This window comes from Archocentrus centrarchus, chromosome 20 (genome assembly GCF_007364275.1).
Source record: "Archocentrus centrarchus isolate MPI-CPG fArcCen1 chromosome 20, fArcCen1, whole genome shotgun sequence".
In the NCBI taxonomy this organism is placed as follows: Eukaryota; Metazoa; Chordata; class Actinopteri; order Cichliformes; family Cichlidae; genus Archocentrus; species Archocentrus centrarchus.
The window spans coordinates 3761339-3782483 of record NC_044365.1 but is presented as its reverse complement, the minus strand read 5'-3'; the positions used below and the strand labels follow the sequence as shown (position 1 = coordinate 3782483).

At 40.2% G+C, this 21145-nt stretch overlaps 1 protein-coding gene and 2 long non-coding RNA genes across 3 annotated transcripts in view; all 3 read right to left on the bottom strand.

Annotated features, from left to right (window-relative positions):
• LOC115799317 (melanoma receptor tyrosine-protein kinase-like) overlaps positions 1 to 21145 on the bottom strand; it is a 278847-nt gene that overhangs the window by 75446 nt on the left and 182256 nt on the right. The gene's annotated exons all lie outside the window — the stretch shown is intronic.
• LOC115799347 (uncharacterized) lies at positions 6786 to 8236 on the bottom strand. The gene is made up of 4 exons (XR_004021549.1): positions 8117 to 8236; positions 7888 to 7955; positions 7602 to 7645; positions 6786 to 7136 (listed from the first exon to the last, which is right to left on the bottom strand). It is a non-coding gene; the product is annotated as an uncharacterized LOC115799347 (long non-coding RNA).
• LOC115799349 (uncharacterized) lies at positions 8380 to 9548 on the bottom strand. The gene is made up of 3 exons (XR_004021551.1): positions 9480 to 9548; positions 9094 to 9232; positions 8380 to 8439 (listed from the first exon to the last, which is right to left on the bottom strand). It is a non-coding gene; the product is annotated as an uncharacterized LOC115799349 (long non-coding RNA).

Here is a 21145-nt window from a genome sequence, read left to right as displayed (position 1 = left end):
TAAAGAGAGCTTTTTGGAATTTGTTTAACATGATAAATGTAAGCAATGTATTAAATTCTGACATTGTGCTGAAAGACCTCTTGTAAAAGGGATAAACGTAAGGCAAATGTGTATTAGTCATGGTGTGTATTTGTTTTTTTCTGTCCAAGGGTGTTACGATCTCCATCAGCCAATATACAGATGTGAAACATGCCAGCAGCAGTGCAGCCCCAATTTAAAGGACCTGATTAGGAGCGGATATTGGCCAGCCTCTGTCAGCATGTCCACTCTTTACACTTTAGACCTTTTGAACTCCTTCCAGGAATTAAAAGTAATTTCTCCAGGATTCTCCAGACAAGGTTTTGCAAAACTGTTGGAACATTGTACTAAGTGTGGAGGAAGGGTAAGTGTAATATTTCTTTGATATTCACTTTGTTCCATAAGCATATGCAAAAGTCATTCCGCTGTTATATTTATGCACATACAGACTGGCCATGTCAACGGCGATGCTCTGCAGCGCAGCTGTCTTTTTCTTGCAGAAGACAGCAAAGTATCTGCATTTGTTGACACTTTACAGAAAGCAGTGAAAAATGCAAGTTTAATTGTTTTTGTCTTGGTGGAAATTTGATAATGATGATGTGACTTTTTTTCTGCATTTTTAACTGCAATAACTGCAGTTTAAGTAAACAGAGAATATTGCTATATACAATATAAATTACAGTGCTATTTTTTTATGTTCATAACATGTCATAGACACAGGGAAGAGGCACATGGGGATTCCCAGTGGACAGCGGCAAGGGAGACTTCACGAAGGGCCTCCAAACTTGATGAAGAGGGGATCGAGGTTGCTGTGTGTCGACATGGATTCCTGCTAAAGGCCCTCAATATGTACAGGGGAGAGATATACGCCTACCCTCTGTATCTTCAGAAAGAGCTAATGCCAGCCAAGGCACACTTCTTTGCCATGGATGTGGCTTGTAAATACTGGCCATACCTGCAGAAAGCTGCCAGTGTCCTTCCTGCTCTTCAGGAGTTGACAACGATGAAACCGTTCCTCAGTGTTATGCATGCTCGAGCTCATGCAGCTAAGTGTGAGGCATGTATTGTATCTTTACAGTCATATGTGCATTTTTACTTTTTACCAGCACATTGAGAATATGACATTGAAGTTAATATGTAAACTTGACTTTACAGTTTTACCATTTCGACCGCTCTTTGCCTACAGATTAAATGGAGTGGTAAGAACCAGGAAGGAGCAGGGACAACTGCTGGTGAAGAAGTTGAACAAGTAAACAGCTATCTCTCGCTGTGCTCTGACAACAAAATATATGTCCAAAATAGGTGATTGAAGTGATTTTAAACTTGTCTTGCATAGCATTTATTTAAAACTGCATGTTATAAACCAATCATTTGCTTTTACCAGCACGGGTGGACATCCTCACATTACATGCAATGGGCTGGAACAAAAAAAAACGTGACACTTTGCATCAGATACTTTCCAGAAGATATGTGAAGGTCAGCCTGCAATTAGTAGTTTGTCTGCACCTGACGTGTTAGTGCTATAAACTTTTAATTCTGTTTCTTTTATACCATTGTTTTGTAGACTTGTCAGAGACTTCAGGATGAGACAACAAGGCTAACTGACCTGAAAACAGAGCTAAACTGCACAGATGAAATATTGTCTCAGTGGATTTCTGAAGTGATAAAATGGGCAGCAACTGGTATGCATGACCACACTTGGAAAACACATCAAACAGTATATTCTTTTTCACTATCTCTCGGAATGTTCCTTTTTCAATGTAGGAAGTGTGGTGGGGTCAAGTTTGGTTTAAACTGGTTAATAGCTTGCTGTGGATCTAAACATTGGTACTCCTGTTTTAACAATGAATTTCCTTTGAACATCTACAGAGACAGTTGAGGTGTGTAAGACTTCTCAAGACTCCACACTCAAAGACCTTCAACAGTCCATTGAGGCACTTTACCTTAGTGTGAGCCAGCGGAAGCAAACACTGTACCGTCAAAATGGTATAACTACTATATATAATTGCTGAAATTCCCACTTTGGCATATGATTTAACAGTATGCCAACAGATGCATGCATGTGACACATATTGCCTCATTCAACTGCTTATTTGTAATTTGACTTTAATGATACAGCCTCCTTTCTTTTCTTCTTTCTTGAGTGGTTCAATTTTCTGGCCTTTTTAGACAGCTGCAAGTTTCGGAACCGCCTTCGAAGGTTGCTGGCAGAAGACAAGAAGCGTCTTCTTGAGGAAATAAAAAAACACAACAGTCTAGATTGTGCCCCAAAAATTGATGTAGCTGTAGTGGAACACTCCCTGACGAAGGAGGGGAATGCATTCTCGATATGGCCATGGCAAGTTAATCACTGTGGTAAGTCATTTATAATTGCATTTTTATTATATCCATTCATCCACTGCAACACTGCACAAAAACATATATTGTGTGTGTATTGTCTTTGTAGTCAGAACTCATTTTAATTTGAAATATGTCTTCTTGCTATTCTCCAGTTTGGCAAATGTTGACCTGATTCCATTTTTTTCCAGCAAACATTGTAATTAAAAAAAAAAATGCATGACCAGGTCATGCTCACAAGGAGACTTCAAGAAGAAAGAAGCATTTTGCTGTTGGAGATGGCACAACACTGCACATGGTTACAGAACCAGACTGTGATTCTCCAGAAGAACCTGGCTACAGAGGGTAAGTTGGGGTCAATGTAACAGACAAATTGGAGATACAGTGAAAATTGAAAACCATGATGCTCAGCATGTTTACAGCAAATTTATACTTTATATAATTGAAGTGTTTTCCATGTGTTACTGTGAATTTAAATACTTGCGAACAAATAACTTGAAATGGCTAGCAGACATTAGCTACAGCACAGAATGCTTTTTCTGATGCTTTGGTCTGGCTGGAAAAAATCCTCACTGAATCTGTACATTGATTCAGTCCATTAGTGCAAAAACTTGCTTGGTGCCATGGTAACCATACACACAAAATGCCACTCAAGCTCAAATATGGAAGTTTTGACTCAAAGACTCTTTTCTACTTCATATCGTGTGGTTTGATATGTAGGTAAAGGAAACGATGGACTTTGCTGTCTCCTCAGAAGACGACTTGCCGAAGTGTCAGAAAGGTTACAAGCTGTCCTTCAACAATACAAGACTGCATTAGGTCCTGAGGCTTCTGTCCTACAAAGTGAAGAGGATAATCAGATTGCAATTAGTAGTCCAGACACCAGTGAAGATGAAGAGGACAACACTACTTAGGTGTTTTGTTTTGGGGTTTTTTTCCATTTTTTATTCAGAAAACTAGACTGTCACTCTACAGCTGAATATAAATGCTTGATGTACCATATTAAAATTTTAAGTTTATGAGCTAAACTCTGTTCTCAAATGTATTTTCTGAGATTCAAGTGGTCTAAAGCATTTATATTAAGGAAAACAGCTTGTCATATGGACTCATTTTCTAATCTTCAGATCATCACTCATTCACTCACGCCAAAGTACTCCAGTCAAGATTTTGCCTTTGCTATGCCTTTGCCCTGCTTGCATGATAATTCAACAGACCAGAGATGCAAATGGAGGCAACAAAGATACAGAAATGCAAAGCAGTTGAGGCAGCATGTATTTCCAAAATGGACAGGTTCACATCAAAGTTGTAATTTTCAGCATGGTTGTATAATCTTTCCATTGTACTATTACTGTTGTTATTACAGTTAATTACTGAGCACTGATGCACACTTTTTGGACACTACAGAAACTACAGTATTGATCAATAAGCCTCAGTTCAGTAACACTTTCAATCAACGATTGATTTTGTGATTTTAAATTTGTTTTGTAAAGTGAAGTTCTATGGATACAGCCATCGTAGCTGGGGAAAAACGACAGTAGCAACAGTCGATCAGATTTATGTAACAGTAATTGGATTTTGAATAACAAGAAGATTGTAAATGTATTGGAGATATAAGATTACGTGTCCTGATACTGTCTTATCTTATGTCAGAGTTAAACTAAGTACACAAAGCACTGGGATATAAATCAGTGAGTTGTATTTAACAACAAAAATCTTTGTACTTATACTCGTACTGATGACATGACATTGTACGTGATTCCATATATTGTTTTATTTGTTTACATGTATGTGTTTAAAAGAATGTGATATGCTGTTAAATAAAATGTACAACAGAAATGAAGGCCAGTAAATGAATATTGAGTGCAGTGGTGTCACGAACTAAGACAATAAATGAACGGTCATATTAGAACAGAAATATACAGAAATGAAACTCAGAAGTTACTGTGAAGCCATACAGTGCAACTTAGATGTACGTGTCATTGGGATAATAAAAAAAATATATATATTGACCTTATGAAGTCTAAACAAGGAGAGGAGCATCTAGTCTATAGTGCATAACTGAAATTTGAACTGGGGGGGGGTTGTTTTTAAAGTGTAACATTCAAATAGCACAGTATCTATAATAGAATAGAATGTGCAATGAGATTTGAGGGCCACTCCTGTTCAGTGCCATGCAGTATAAAATCACACTTTCAAAAATATAAAATAGAACTTCCAAAAATATTCAGAAAATAAAACACTGTATAAAAATATACATAAAGTGAAATACATATGTGAGTATATAGTGCAGTAGTGAATAAATACTGCATATTACACATTACAGGAGTGATAGATATTGTTCAGTATGAATGATATAATATTGCACAGAGATGTGGGTGTTGCACAGTTACAGTGGGTGAGTGTGTGAGTTCAGGGTGGTGATTGCTCTGGTGAAGAAACTGTTCCTGAGTCTGTTTGTTCGTGCTTTGATGCACTTGTAGCTCCTGCCAGAGGACAGCAGGTCAAACAGGTCAAAGCCAGGGTGTGAGCTGTCCTTGATGATGTTCCTGCTCTGCTGATGCAGCGGGAGGTGTAAATGTCCATCAGGGAGGGGAGAGGGCAGCCAACGATTCTTTGTGCTGTCTTGACTACCCTCTGAAGCCTGACCCTGTCTGCCTCAGTGCAGCTGCCGTACCATACTGTGATACAGTACGTCAGCAGGCTCTCAATGGATGAGCGGTAGAAGGTCAGCAGCAGGTTTGAGTCCAAGTTGTTCTTCCTGAGGACCCTTATGAAGTGAAGTTGCTGCTGAGCCTTCTTGATAACAGCTGTGATGTTATCTGACCAAGAGAGATCAGCAGAGATGAGGACACCAAGAAACCTGAAGGTGTGGACCCTCTCCACACGCTCGCCGTTGATGTAGAGGGGAGCTGGGTCAGTCCTTTGTTTCGGTGCTGATCTCTTTGGTTTTCATGGTGTTCAGTGCAGGTTGTTCTCTGAACACCAGGCTGTCAGCTTCAGGACCTCCTCTCTGTAGGCTGCCTCATCTCCCCTTGAGATCAGTCCGACCACTGTGGTGTCCTCAGCAAATTTGAAACATACTATACATAATGTGACATAATGTGGTGTGAACTAAACTATATGTGTTCATAACTGCAAACTATTTTCACTTTTTATCCCTAACCTTAGCCCTTATTCATTTAGTGTACAACTAACCACTTCTACAGACAATATATAGAAAAATTTAATTGCACATATGCATTACAGTAGCTTCAATGACATCCCATTCTAAATTAATGCCCCCTTTTGCAGATATAATAGTTCACATTGTTCTGCCAACGCTTTGTGAAAGATTTTACATGAATCTGTGGAATCGGGTATTATGAGGTCTAATTTATCGATCCCACAAGGGAAATTATTATGATATGGCAGCAAAAAAGTAGAAGGGGGCCTTCCCAAATCGGTTCTTATAACATTTTAAACATAAAATGATACAAAATATCTTGGTAACTGGAAATATTAGGACTTCATGTCACTGGAACCAAAGACCCAGGCCAACCTCAGGGAAAATATATTAATGCATTGAAAAAATTAAATTAACCAATATTCTTTTAATACCTTTAAATTTGTTTCAAACTGCAAAAACATACACACGTAGCATCGTTAAACACTAACCTAAAATTGTGGCGAAATAAATGAAATTACATAAAAACCACAATTCCCACAACACACATGACAAGGACTTGTATACAAAGTGTGTGAATCAACCACCATAGTTGTAGTTCTTGGAGGTGAGTGACTGGACTCTTTTGATTCGTGTTTGGGCTGTCCGCCGCAGCTAGGCTCCATACCGCTCTGATTGTCATAGTTTGGCCGCAACCACATACAGTGATACAGTAAAGTCATAGCATCTGATTGTGACATGGTGATTCGATCATTGAAATATAACTCTGAAGAATATGTGACTGTGTATAATCAAGTAAATAAATTAGCTATTTGTTATAAAAAGTGGTGAGGCTAATAGTAGCTAAGGATCATGGGCAGTGTAGTCTTCTGTGCTCTGTTACTTGTGTGGCAGGGAAGGAAAGCCTTCCACTTGCAGAAGCACTTTTTCTCTGAGCCTTATGGCTTCAAACGCCACTGTCAAGATTACATTTTAAAATTGTGGCTTTTAATGTTGTAGACTGTAAGTGTCAGTTTTAGAGGGTTCTTTGTAATGTACTTTAAACCTCTATCATGATACCACATATTAATATTCTCTATGTTTTTCTTTTATGAGCTGTAGTTTAACCATATCACAGTCAAAATATGTCTTTTAATAACATTCTGTAGGTATGAATAACTACCAAAATGGTCATGTTTGGCAAATGTTTTATTGTTATGACAGACAACAAAGGGTAAATAAAACAAAATCTGTCCCAGAATACATAACGCTATATGTCATTATATTATTCAAAGTTTAGCTGAACCTTTAAAATTGCACCTGAGAACGTAGAATGAAATTGTATTTAATCAATAACATACAAACAGTAAAATATGAAAAAGAAATGTAGACAGCATGTTCACTGATTTTGATAAAGTATTCCTTTTTCAATTTTTTGTTAAAGTATTTTTTTACTTTTTAACTTACACCAACTTTTTAAACTTATCACATCATCTCTACTGCTGAAGAACTAGATATGAATATAGCTGGGAAACAACAAAATAAATATAAGGGAAAAAAATCACTTCATACAGTCTGTACTGGTGTATTAATCACAACAGAATCCTTTGGCTTCCAGGACAGGTCCCACTCTTCACCACTGAAAACAGAAGGGGAGTTCTTAATTAGAGGTACTGTACAATAAAGTAACACCTTCATCTCAAACACAGAACAGAACAACACACTCTATATCTCTTTCTTCTCTTTCTCCTATAGTCAAAAGGCTCTGTGTGCTTGATGATTAAAAATTGGAAAATGGATGTGAGGTAGTTAAGATAATAAGATAAGAGCTAGAAAGTGTAGAGAACCAATTGATAAACTGTGGTGTACAGTCTAAAGTGATTTGAGTGCTTTGAGTCAGTAGAACTATAAAATCTCTATATGAATGCATGTCCATAATAAATCAACATTTTTTCATTTTCTGTGGTTTTAATCAAAGCTCTAGGGAAAGAAAGACTAATAGTTCCTGGATAGTTTGTTGATTTAATCATATCTAATATTTGTAAAATATGAGTTTGTTTTCCAAAATGTGATTAAAGAGATTGTGGTAAGCAGACGCACATACCATACTGGACAGGGTTCCCAGTCAACTAAAACTTCAGCTTTGCCCTACAATAAAATAAGAAACTTTCTTATGATCTTGGAGTTGTTTCTGGTTTGTTTGATACAGTGGGTAATTGATTCTCTTTTACATATTTAACATATTTTTCCTGTAAAAACAGTTATAAATGATTTATTATGAAATAGATTACTGATTAAAAAAACATATGTATCTGGGAAACAGCTAAGACAGAAGGAATCTAGTTGGGTGTTGTAAGTGCACTCTATATACTTAGTTCAAGCTCTCTCACCTTCCTCACTCTTTCTTCTTTTATATTCCGGATTGGGAAAGTCTGTAGTCTGCTGTGGTACGAGCACTCTATGAACACCAAAACATGTGTCAGATTTTATACAAATTATGCACATATGTGATTTCCTCCTATTACTGTTTTAGAAACTTGGAATAATCACATTTCTTGCATGTGCCTTTGTACTGAATGAAATAAGCTGTAGAAATAAGCATGGTAGATTTCCACTTACTCGTTTTTGGCCTTTTTTTCTTAGGTCTACATTTGGTTTCCTCTGTGACTGAAGATCACAGGATAGTCATGAGTTTCAGTGTAAAACATAAACAAACACAAACACAAAAAGGAAGTCCATGAAACACTGAGAGATCACACAGTTTTTGTTTTCAGTTTCATATGATAATTTTCCTTGAATAAAATACATTTATCTTAATTCTATTTCATTGTATTACTCTAAACAACAACACAATAACAATGACATACCTTTGTCTTCCTTTGTCTTTGTCTTTTTTCGACTTCCAACAAAATCTCTGCTCTTGGCGGACCCTGTGTTGACATCTGCGATTTTGGGAGAAACAAGTTAACCAAAACACCTTTAAACAGTCCTATTAACTGTTGTGACATCATATTATTCTACAAATTTCACTGTACATGTATCAAAAGTAAAAGACATGCATTTCCTCTATTGATTAAACTGAAGTTAAACTTTCCCCGATTCCAAGCTTGGTCAGGAAATACAAACTGCTGTTGGTTCAGCCATCAGCTACTCCTCTATAGTTCAGCCTGGCCTCCTCCAAATATAAAACTCTAACCTCAACATGACTTTGTGGATTACAATCTACCATTTATAAAGATCTTTAAATGTATGCTTAATCTGAGTGGTGTAAAATACACTGTCCGCTAAGCACCTCAACAAATGGATTTATCAGTTTCCCCTCAAAGTGTACCATCAAACAGAGCTACATAGCACATTATTTATGAATTCAGCTTACTGTATCACAGAAAAGCACCATGACATTAGCTTTAAATTTTCAAAGGCACCAGGATATGGTGCTGTTGATGACAGCTATAAATGTAATCTACAATTGTAATTGGCATCACTCACAAGTTCTTATAATGTGTCACATAAATTCAAAATACTCAGCAGTCACTCAAAAATGGTAAAAATGTTCTAACGTTACAGATATGAACTATAATGATAAATAAAATTACCTTTGTTGGTCTTGTTGTTCACTTGCTCCACTTGTCCCTCTGGGTTGCTCAGTGGGTCAACCTCTCCCTTGGTGGTCTGAATATCATCCACCTGCGAGGTCCTTGCCTCCTCCAGCTCCATGGTCCTTGCCTCCCCAACCTGTGGTCCGTGATACAGTAAGTTTAATACATAAATAATGTGCTACGTAGCTCAGTTTGTTGTTACTCCTTTAAATCCATTTGTTGAGGTGCTTGGCGGACAGCGTATTTTACACCACTCAGATTAAGCATACATTTAAAGATCTTTATAAATGGCAGATTGTAATCCACAAGTTCATGTTGAGGTTAGAGTTTTATATTTGAATTAACTCCATAGTCCTTGCCTCCCCAACCTGTCCATTTCTTACCTCCTGTGCCTGTGTGATTGCCTCCTTTTGACTGTTTGCGTCCTCTGGTGGTTCACAGGGTGTGAGGTGTAGTGTAAAATACTCTTCATCATTTATAGTGACCCCATCTGCATTTTCAGTAGAATCCTGGTTCCAACCTGTTTAAGATGAACATGTGTTGTATTTTTTTTATTTAAAATACTGTAAAAAGCTCAGAACAAGATTTGTGGTCATTTCAAATTACTTAAGTATTGACTCCCTACTGGAAATATTTAACATATAATAGATATATGGATATATAATGGCAACACGGTGGCACGGTGGTTAACACTGCTGCCTCACAGCTACAATGACAGCTAGAAGGTCTGCATCTTTCTGTGTAGAGTTTACATGTTCTCCCTGTGTCTGTGTGGGTTTCCTCCCACAGTCCAAGGACATGCAGTTAATGGCATTAGGTTAACTGGGCACTCTAAATTGCCCATGGGTGTGAATGTGAGTGTGAATTGTTTTCCTTTTTTTTAATTTATGTTGTAGAAAAATGTATACAGAGCACTTATAATACCCATATAGGAATATCTATTAATATTGATAGTACTGTATCAACTAAAAGTCTCAGGATAGTTTCCACAATGGGTCAAAATTTTAACTTAATACTGCCCTATGCCTGCTGCTTAGTACCAAATTAAGTATATATAATGATGATGTATTAAAGAGAATGGAGTAGAGTTAATAGAGCATGGAGAAGAAGAAAATACTGTTGCTCAGTGATAATGATGATGACAACTTGAAGTGCAAAATGCAACAACGGACCACTGGCCCGAATAAAACATTCAGGTTTAGAGGAAATCCTATACAGTGTAATCTACAAGAAATAAATATGGTTCAAAATATACCTAATCTGCGAGAATCACAAATTCTTTCCATGTGTACCAAATCCCTTTTCTCCAAGGCCACTGCAAACTGTAACAGTTTACCTTTAATAAACTTGAAACCTAGGTATATACACATTTGTCATTCTGACAGCACTATAAAGAATATCTATAATGAAAATAAAAAGTTCCTAAGTTTGGATTTATGGTATAATTTATTCTGATGACTATCTAAATTACATTTGGTGTGACTTCACATTTTACACCCTTTATATTTTAGTCGACTGAATCGACTGTAGATTTAGTGACTGTATTCTTAGGATAATTTCGTCGACTAAAACTATTCAGATGACTAAATTATAACTAAATCTTAATTACATTTTCATCAAATGACTATGACTAAAACTAAATCAAAATTTGCTGTCAAAATTAACACTGCATGTGAGCCACCCCCCTCCTCCATACTTATTACAGGGCCTGGCAGCGGCGACACAAATTTATTTTGGTGTTTTCTTTTGTGTTTCTTTCCCCCACCCTGCTCGCAGCATGTGTTACTGGTCAAATGAGATGCTTTTCTAGGGACACGAGAGTCACGTATACTGTGATCTGAGTACGTTTGACAAGTGGTTTGCTAAGTGGTGTCACCTGGTGGTGTCTGTGCTCTCTTCTCTGATTGTTGTGACAGGAGTTTAATATTGTGTGGTGGTGTTGTATACCATATATTTGTTTTTTGTCAAATACGGTTTATTGTTGTTAAGGGAAACTGGGAGCTCCATAACTGCACCGAATGCCTCTGTTGGGTTGTACAGAGGAAGATGAGGGTGATGATGATACAGATCACATGAGCAGTGTAAAGGTGAGCTCAGAAATACCTGCGATCAAAAAGGGGGACGGAAGAGAAATTTGCATGTTTGCTTAGATTAGTGGTAGATTTACAAATAATAATTATAAGTTCTATGATTTTTATATATATATATATATATATATATATATATATATATATATATATATATAAATAAATATATATATATATAAATAAATATAAAGTAGAAAATGATTATTTGTTCACATGCAAGGCTTTCATAATGGGATATGAAAGGGTAGAACTGCATGGTGTCTGTTGCTTTGTTGGTTTACCACGTGAAGCAGAAACTCCAGGAAACAAGCGAAGGCGGTTGAAGATCAAAAGGACAGGTGGTGACCGGAGGTCAGAAACAGGAGATAACCCCCCGCTGAAGCTGCAAAGACAGAAGAAGATGCACCCACTTTATGACTTTGTGTAACTGTAATAAAAACTCAGGGACAGAGAGGCCACCAGACTTGGTGATCTTAGGGTCAGGGAGACATGTCTGGTCCGGAGCTTCGTATTTTGACGTAGAATTCCATTTCTGGGTCCAAACTGTCACGTGATCAATACGACGCAACGCTGTTTCTCTGGTTGTTTTACCCGATCCGACTCGAAAGAAACACACTCAGCTGTCATTTTACGCATAAGAAAGAGAAGCGGAAATGGCTGCAGTTGATAAGGTATGTTACAATCATCTTTACTAGTAAACAGTCATTGTTTATGCCATCACTGTTTATTTAGGAGCATTTGGACCCGGAAATAACGTCAGACTTAAAGACCGGATTGAGCGCCTCCTGCACTTTTCGTTAAACGAGCACATGAGTGCCTCTATAAAAAGCGGGTAAGCAGATCCCATTTATCTAAAATATCTGCTGAATGAAGAGCACTAAGTTAAGTTGGAAGTTGTGTCTAGGGTGTATAATTTTGATATCAAAAGAATGAAGCCAAATAAAATGTTAAAAAAAATAGAGTAATATAAGAATTAAAAGATAAAGGGACACGGGTGACGCCGGTCAAAGTCCAGGTGAGGATTGGTCACCTCACTGAGAATGCCGCCCTCGGGGTTCAGCAGGTTTAGCGGTCCTGCGGTCTGAGTTGAGATATGAAAGCCAAGGGTGCAGGAATGAGTTTACTATTGGGGGGTACACATATCAGAAACCTGATGGATCCGTAAATACTCTGTGCAAAGCATAAAAAAAATGCCATATTGATCACGTGTCTATCGCAGTATATATTGTTACTGATTTATTGCCCAGCCCTAAGATATATAAATTATATCTCATACGCAGTCAACTCTGTTTACAGCATCACCTGACCCTTACAGTGAAAGTTTTCATTTATTTTAAAACCTGACCTCGAACCCTGTACCACCCTCTCTTTTTCCTTCTCCTTTGTGCTGCACTGCTGCTCCTAAACATACAAAATGGTTTCAGAGATGAGGCTCAGCTCCTGAACCTAAAGATGGCTCATTTTATAATAAACCAGCAAAAAAATCCACTTTTTGGTCACTATGGAGAAGCATTTCACCAACTCTAGTGGGGTGTTGTACTGCACCTGGCAACCTAAACATAACCTAACCCGTACTCTTATAAGTACGGTGTAAATAATGAAAACATTATTGGAGATTTATCTTGGAAAAAAAATCAACCTGACATCAGTCCTCACCTGTTCTTTCTGGATCTATTATAATTAATATGGTTTTTAAAGCTGACCTCACACCCTGAACCAGTTCTTCTCATGATCAAATTTAGTTTTATATTTAAAATTATTAAGAGGCTAATACATATTTCACTAAACTAATTTAAGACCTCGTCTGAGCTTCTTCAGCCTCTCCACCTTTGCTTCAACTGAGTCATTACTCTGTGTACTACCATTCTCCTGATAAGATATCATTGCACATATCTAAGATACTGTCGTACATGTTGATAAATTATGATCAGGTGTTGCCCTTGTGTTGTGTGACTGTTACTCACACTGACATTACTCTTTTTAAAAAAACAGAGTCCTGCTGCTGTCATTGTGCTGAAATGAGATAGCTAAACTAGCCAAAATGTTTGGTTAACTTCTAGACAAAGTTAGCAGTTAAATATTGGACAAGCGACCATCCCAGGAAAAGATGACTCAACCAAAAAGATTTGGTTTCTATATATGAAAGTAAACTGACAACAAGGCGTTTATAAACAACCATATTCACAGCAACATTCCTGTCATGGCTTCGTGCCGTGGTGTTTACCTCTTTCTAAAGCGTATGTTGCTCCCTTGTCCCCTAGGCCCGCGGGACGTAACATACGGTTTGTGGGGGCTCGTCCGGGATCCCTTCCTCTAAGGGGGGGATCGCCTGAGTGTGTGTAGTCGTTGTTGTTGAGGCCTTGTGTGGCTTCCTCAGCCAGAATAGGGGAGCGCTCAGCTGAGCTGCAGGCTCTTCCTTCGAGCGCTCATTTGTTATTTTTCCTTTCTTGTTTTTGAGGTGACTGAGTGGGGAAGACAATTCTCTGTCGGGGGTAGGCGTTTCAGGGGTTTTGCCCACTGTGTCTTTTGCCTTTAAAGCCGCCCCGAGCTCGGTAAGCCTCAGAAGACAGGCAGGTGGAGAACCAGCCAGGCAGGACTGAGGAAGTTGGGCGTGGGGTCTCAAGGTGATTGTTTGTAGCGTTGGGTGTTTTTTTTTTTGTTTTGTTTTGTTTTTTTTGTTTTTTTTTTTTGTTTTTTTTTGTGTGTGTGCAGATGTCAGTATGGTGTTTGTTTAGGGGGTACCCTGCTAATGGTGGCTTTTACCCGCTGTATCTGCCAGGAACTGTTTAGTCGCCTTAACTGCCTTGTTTTTGTTCCTAAGGAAGTACACATAGATGGCACCAGAAAAATCATCAGTGAATGTAATAGTACCCTTCAAATGACTCTGAGATATGCCCACCCAGGTCTGTATGGACCAGCTCTAACTGCTCTGTGGCCCTCACATCACTTTGTCTGTTTCTGGTTTGGGCGAGTTTACCCCCTAGACAGATTTCACATTGGTTAGGTCTGTACATCTTGTCTTTGATCTTCATACCATTTACGACTGCTTCAAGTTTTACAATATCACCATAGTTACAATGACCCATTATCTCGTGCCATGTTTTCAGATCAAAAGATGCATTGCAGGGGTCCTCACTGCTTAGAGTTTTCTCTGTGACAATGTCCAGATAGTACAGTCTGTCTTTTACCTTCATTTAACACATTGTGCCATCGGGAAAGATCATCTTGTTGTTATTCTTCTCAAAGTTGAACCTTGCTCCTTTTGAAGCTGCTGCATCCACAGACAGGATGTTCTGTGGGTACCCTGGAATCAGGAGGGCATCTGTGAGTTTGACACTCACCACTTTCCCGTTGCAGTTGGTCAGCTCAATTTGCACGTCTCCTTTCGTCAGAACGCTGCCGGCGATTCGTGTCCCATTCGGCAGCTGCATTACGTGGTTCTTGGGCTGGAATGTCTCGTCAAATCTGATGAAGGCACCCTCGTCTGTCATGATATGGGCAGAGGCACCACTGTCCACTAGTAGACTTTGCTGCTGTGTGCCGTGGGGTTGCCATTCACTCAGCCGGCGCACAAAAGTCTTTTCTTCGTTCGTGGGTTTGAGCTTGTCTTTAACACGACCTGTTTGTTGTCCAGTGTCTGTAACGGTGATCACCTTGTCTTTGTTTTGCCCATTAATCACTCTCTGCTGAGTTTTTCTTGTCTTTGCTCTTACGGTCTTTTGCTCTATGCCCCATTTTCTCACAAATAAAGCATTCTCCATTGAAATATTTCTTCTCTTTAAACTTGGGCTTAGATGCTTTGCAATTTGCAGTCATTACTTCGTCTGTTCGGGGCCTGCTGCGGTAGCGCAGAGTGCATTCAAAGCTTCTCAGTCTTGCTTTAAACTCACTGAAGGTTAGTTTTTCCCTCGTCTGAGTGACATGCACAGAAAATGGGTTGTAATCATCCGTGAGTCCTTTTAACACCATCGCCACTAGAAGTGCATCACTGAGGGTCTCTTTAGCTCTGTCCAATGTGGCTACTATCTTCTCAACACTGGCCAGAAAGTCCGCTAATGCTTCCCCATCCGCCATTAGTACATTGGTTAGCTCCGTGTACAGCCCGACGATTCGCGGCTTTTCTTGTGACTCAAAATGGCGCCTCAATATTTCTAGGCTTTTCTTGCCATCATCCGGTGCTTCGTAGAGGATTAGCATTAGCATTTTATCATTGAAACAGCCACATAGTTTTGCATAAGCGAGTTCATTTTTCCCACCAATCTCGTTAGCCTCCGCTGCTAACTCACTTCCCAGGATCTCTTTTTTGAGGCCGATGGTTTTTAAGTAAGCTAAAAACCTTGCCTCCCAGATGTGGTAGCGGGCCTCGTCCCCGTCAAACCGCGGCGGCAGTCCCCGTCCATGCACCGCTGTACTTGGAGCTTGCCTGGGCCCATAACCTGTTGGCTCTTTTGCAGCGGGTCTCTCATTCACACGAGAGGCTCTTGGCTCTCCCTCAGCATCTATAGCTGGTGTAGACATCTTTAAAGAAGTACTGACTTACTCGCCAAGTACACACAAAGCGGGAAACATCACTCTTGTTCACTGGTAGCCACACTGCCCTGCTCTGGCCGGAACACACACACATACAGAGGCAGGGAGGCTCCGCCTTTGTTAACAGAGCAGGGGTATTCAAATAAAATTTAAAGAGGTCCAGTCAGAATATGGTTTAGTTAGTTTTCAGAGCATTAGTTTTTTTTATTTGGTTTCATGCTTAGTTTAGTTTTCGTCAGTTTTAGTTTTTCATACTTTTGTCAGGTGCAGAGTGACTATTGTGTAATAACTCGACAAAAGATACCGTTTAAAAAATTGCATTCAACAACCAGCTGTTCACAAAATAGCAGCGTTACGTGTTTAATGTGTGTAATATTAAGTAAACACATGAACATCAACAAGGAGGAACATAAAGAAAAACATGAACTCCAAAACTGAATAAACTCTCCAACAAACTTCGTCAGTGCAGAACACGTGGTGTAAAACATCAGAACACAGCGAATGTTGGACAGAAACAAATTGAACTCTTTGATGGAATCAAAGCTCAAATCAAGCTGCATCCTGATGTTCTCACCACATGAAACTGCTTCTGTTTTGGAGCTGCTCGGAGAGCTAGCTTTGCAGCCGCTGTACACAACCTACTTAAGTGGCCAACCATTTATGCTTGTGTAGCTGGATTGTGTGTTAATTACCTTGCGGTTGTGTGCTGGTGTTTTATATGCGGTGCTGGCTGGGACTTTTATGGTTCTCGCTCTTTGTGCTCAGTTTTTTGGCTGCAAACATATTTGTGCCTGTTTGTCCACTTTCATCCATTCCGACAGTCTCAGCAGTCTCCCTCCAGGACTTCGCTGACATTTGTGAGTCCTTATATTGATGCTCTGATTATTATTCCTGATTGTTATTCTCTCACTGATAAATTCAAACACTGCAGCAAAAAGTAGCCAGAAAGGCACAAGGACTGAACAGGTTAATCACAACCGTGTGGGCTGTGTGGACCCGACATGTAGTTCGATTTCTCCGGAGGCGCATGTCAGGTTACGTTGAAGGATCAGTGCAGTTTCTCGGCAGACCGCTGCCATTACTTTGTGGACCGATGCGGTGAGCACACACATGCACACAGTTGCCCGATGGAGCTCCCAGCTTAAACTGTTAGAGCGGAAAAACATGATTTCATATCAATCCACAAGGGTTTTTTAAATAAAATTACAAAAACAAAGGTCATTTTATCTATAATTTCTGTTAGTTTTAGTTAGTTTTGTAAACTCACAATACTGTTTTTTGCTTTTAATTATAGATTTGATTTATTTCAGTTAATGAAAATGTTTTTTTCAGTTTCAGTTTTCATTATTTAGTTCGTTTTCGTTAACTATAATAATCCTGTTTGTTACAGAGTTTACCAGCCGGCAGGAACCAGCTTGGTGGTATCACGTGGTATAGCCAAACTAGCATGCAATTGGTCAGTGGGTTTCCTTATACGCTTCACTACTACCATAAGGACTGTAAAAGCTGCGCCGGTAAACCAGAAAGTGCTCAACAAGATTTTAATTAACTGGTTATTTCTGTTTTGGTATTAGGTTTGGGTCCACTTGCGACATCATTTCGGTCCGAATCCGGACCGAGGTCCGCCTATTGGTGATGGCTGACTTAGAGCATAACCTTATGCTTCATGAACTAGTGCCCACCAAATACAATAGTGGCAACCATTGTACTCAACAACTGTAAAAGCAAGCCCCTGTAAAGAGAAATAAAGAGAATTAAAGCCGCAAGCGGCGATGAGCGGGCCCTCGCACCCGGCGCGCGTCGACCCCTGGCGCGCTCCAGCCAAGCCGCGCGTCGACCCGTGGCACGCTCCAGCCGAACCGCGCTCGGAGGTTCTCGCAGACGAGAGAGTAGCTGGCTCACCCGGCTGCTGACGGCTCAGCAGGCTAGCCGTACTTCGCGTCGATCGTCTCCCGCTTCCACTAGGTGGCGTCGGTGAGTGCCCACTAATTAATATGTCACAATGCTCTATGTAATGCCTGCAGCCATCAATGAAACTGTAATGACCATAGGATGATGAGTATCAGTGTCCTACTGATTTCCTGTTGCCACTAGGTGGCGTTATGAGTGTGAAACAAAGCTGATAGAGGGGTGTGTCCGGTCTCCCTTACCCTCCCATTAAGCCTGTGAAGTTTGAGGCAGATCGGACAATGTATGTCAGAGATGTAACAATTTGGTGCACTGTGGTATATGAGTAAAATCCCACATTTAGAGGGTTGCTACGGCAACACCGTTCAATATTCTACAAAACCATGAATATCTTTTGATGGGCTACTTGTGTAGATGATCTGGAGCCATTTTGGTGTGACTGGATGAAAAGCTGTAGTAGAAGATGATTCAAATAGCAGGCCTGAAAAATGTGAAAAATGCTGCAAAAATGACACCTTAATTAGAACATGTCAGGCTTCCTGTTGGATTTCGGCTATCGGTCCAAGAGACTTTTTTGTACGTCTTAGGATGTTACTTCAGCATGCACGATTTCAGGTACACAGACCAAGCACTGCCCTGGGGCTGATGTTTAGAACCTATCTGGGCCTGAAATGGAAAAAAAGTCCAAATTCAGAGGGTTGCTACGGCAACACCGTTCAATATTCTACAAAACCATGAATATCTTTTGATGGGCTACTTGTGTGGATGATCTGGAGCCATTTTGGTCTCACTGGGTCAAATGCCCTAGGAGGAGTTGAGGCAAAAAGGCCTGAAAAAGGCGAAAAATGCTGCAAAAATGACACTTTAAAGTGAACGTGGCTGACTTCCTGTTGGGTTTGGGCTATCGGTCCAAGAGAGTTTTTTGTAGATGTTAGCATCTTACATCAGCAGGCACATTTTCAGGTACATAGAGAAAGCACAGCCCAGGGGCTGATGTTTAGAATCTCTGTGAATTTGAAATTGAAAAAAGTCCAAATTCAGAGGGTTGCCATGGCAACACCGTTCAATATTCTACAAAACCCTGAATAACTTTTGATGGGCTACTTGTGTAGATGATCTGGAGCCAATTTGGTGTCACTGGGTGAAATGCCCTAGGACAAGTTCGTTCAAATAGCAGGCGTGGAAATCGCAAAAAGTGACACCTTCAATTGAAGATGGCCGACTTCCTGTAGGGTTTAGGGTATGGGTCCAAGAGACTTTTTTGTACGTCTTAGGATGTTACATGAGCATGTACATTTTCATACATGTAGATAAAACGTAGCTCCGGGGCTACTCAAAAAACTTGCTATTTTAAGATATTCCGAGCTGCCACTAGGCGGCGCTCTAACGTTTATGGACTTTATGCATATGAGTGTGTTCAGGGCAGCATGCTTATCACACCACTGAAGTTTGAGCCAGATTGGGCAAGTTGGCTTTGAGTTACAGCCATTTTTGTGTTCATGGCGAATCATCGAACTTTGCCGTCCCATAAGGGTCACGCCCTTTTGTCAAAAACTCACAGTTTTGAAAACACAGTAAGTCCAACTTCTTAAGGCTTTCCAGGTGAAATTTGAGATGGTTCTGCTAAACCACCTTGGAGCTGGACCTCCAAGTGTAAAATATGACATTTCCTGTTCCCACTAGGTGGCGCTGCGACTGATATTAAATATTGTCATATGTATGTGTTCAGGGGGGCACCCTCATCCTACTGGAGAAGTTTGATGCACATTGGATCATGTAGGTATGAATGAGAGGCAATCAAAATTTCATGGCGAATGATCAAAGTTCAAAGGGGCATAAGGACCCCTCCCCCTTGGCAAAAACTCACCATTTTCGAGATTTAGATTCCCCTGGGGGTGTAGGTTAGACAAACCAAATATGAAGATGATAACGTCTAAAACCTCTGAGTTATTAGAAAAAGTGTGAGGGCTGCAAATCGCCAAATTTGCATAATTAATTCAAAATGGCGGACTTCCTGTTGGGTTTAGGGCATGGCTCCAAGAGGATTTTTTGTGCGCCTGGACATGATATACATGTGTATGAAGTTTCATTCATGTACGTGAAACACAGCGGGGGGGCTCCAGTTTAGGGGGCGCTAGCGAGCCATTTGGGCGCGCCCTTGCCCGAGCCCATTAAAATACTTAAATTTTCACCAGGTGTGACGCATGTGCAAAGTTTCATGAGTTTTTGAATATGATAAAGCCCCCAAAAAGCCAATTCATTTGCCTGAATAATAATAAAAAAAAAAAAAAAAATTAAAGCCGCAAGCGGCGATGAGCGGGCCCTCGCACCCGGCGCGCGTCGACCCGTGGCGCGCTCCAGCCAAGCCGCGCGTCGACCCGTGGCACGCTCCAGCCGAGCCGCGCTGTGAGTTTCTCGCAGACGAGAGAGTAGTGGGCTCACCCGGCTGCTGACGGCTCAGCAGGCTAGCTGTACCTCCCGTCGTTCGTCTCCCGCTTCCACTAGGTGGCGTCGGTGAGTGCCCACTAATGAAAGTATCACAATGCTCTATGTAATGCCCGCAGCCATCAATGAAATTATAATGATCATAGGATAATGGTTATCAGTATTCTACTGATTTCATGTCACCACTAGGTGGCGTTATGAGTGTGAAACAAAGCTGATAGATGGGTGTGTCCGGTCTCCCTTACCCTCCCATTAACCCTGTGAAGTTTGAGGCACATCGGACAATGTATGTCAGAGATGTAACAATTTGGTGCACTGTGGTATATGAGTAAAATCCCACATTTAGAGGGTTGCTACGGCAACACCGTTCAATATTCTACAAAACCATGAATATCTTTTGATGGGCTACTTGTGTAGATGATCTGGAGCCATTTTGGTGTGACTGGATGAAAAGCTGTAGTAGAAGATGATTCAAATAGCAGGCCTGAAAAATGTGAAAAATGCTGCAAAAATGACACCTTAATTAGAACATGTCAGGCTTCCTGTTGGATTTCGGCTATCGGTCCAAGAGACTTTTTTGTACGTCTTAGGATGTTACTTCAGCATGCACGATTTCAGGTACACAGACCAAGCACTGCCCTGGGGCTGATGTTTAGAACCTATCTGGGCCTGAAATGGAAAAAAAGTCCAAATTCAGAGGGTTGCTACGGCAACACCGTTCAATATTCTACAAAACCATGAATATCTTTTGATGGGCTACTTGTGTGGATGATCTGGAGCCATTTTGGTCTCACTGGGTCAAATGCCCTAGGAGGAGTTGAGGCAAAAAGGCCTGAAAAAGGCGAAAAATGCTGCAAAAATGACACTTTAAAGTAAACGTGGCTGACTTCCTGTTGGGTTTGGGCTATCGGTCCAAGAGAGTTTTTTGTAGATGTTAGCATCTTACATCAGCAGGCACATTTTCAGGTACATAGAGAAAGCACAGCCCAGGGGCTGATGTTTAGAATCTCTGTGAATTTGAAATTGAAAAAAGTCCAAATTCAGAGGGTTGCCATGGCAACACCGTTCAATATTCTACA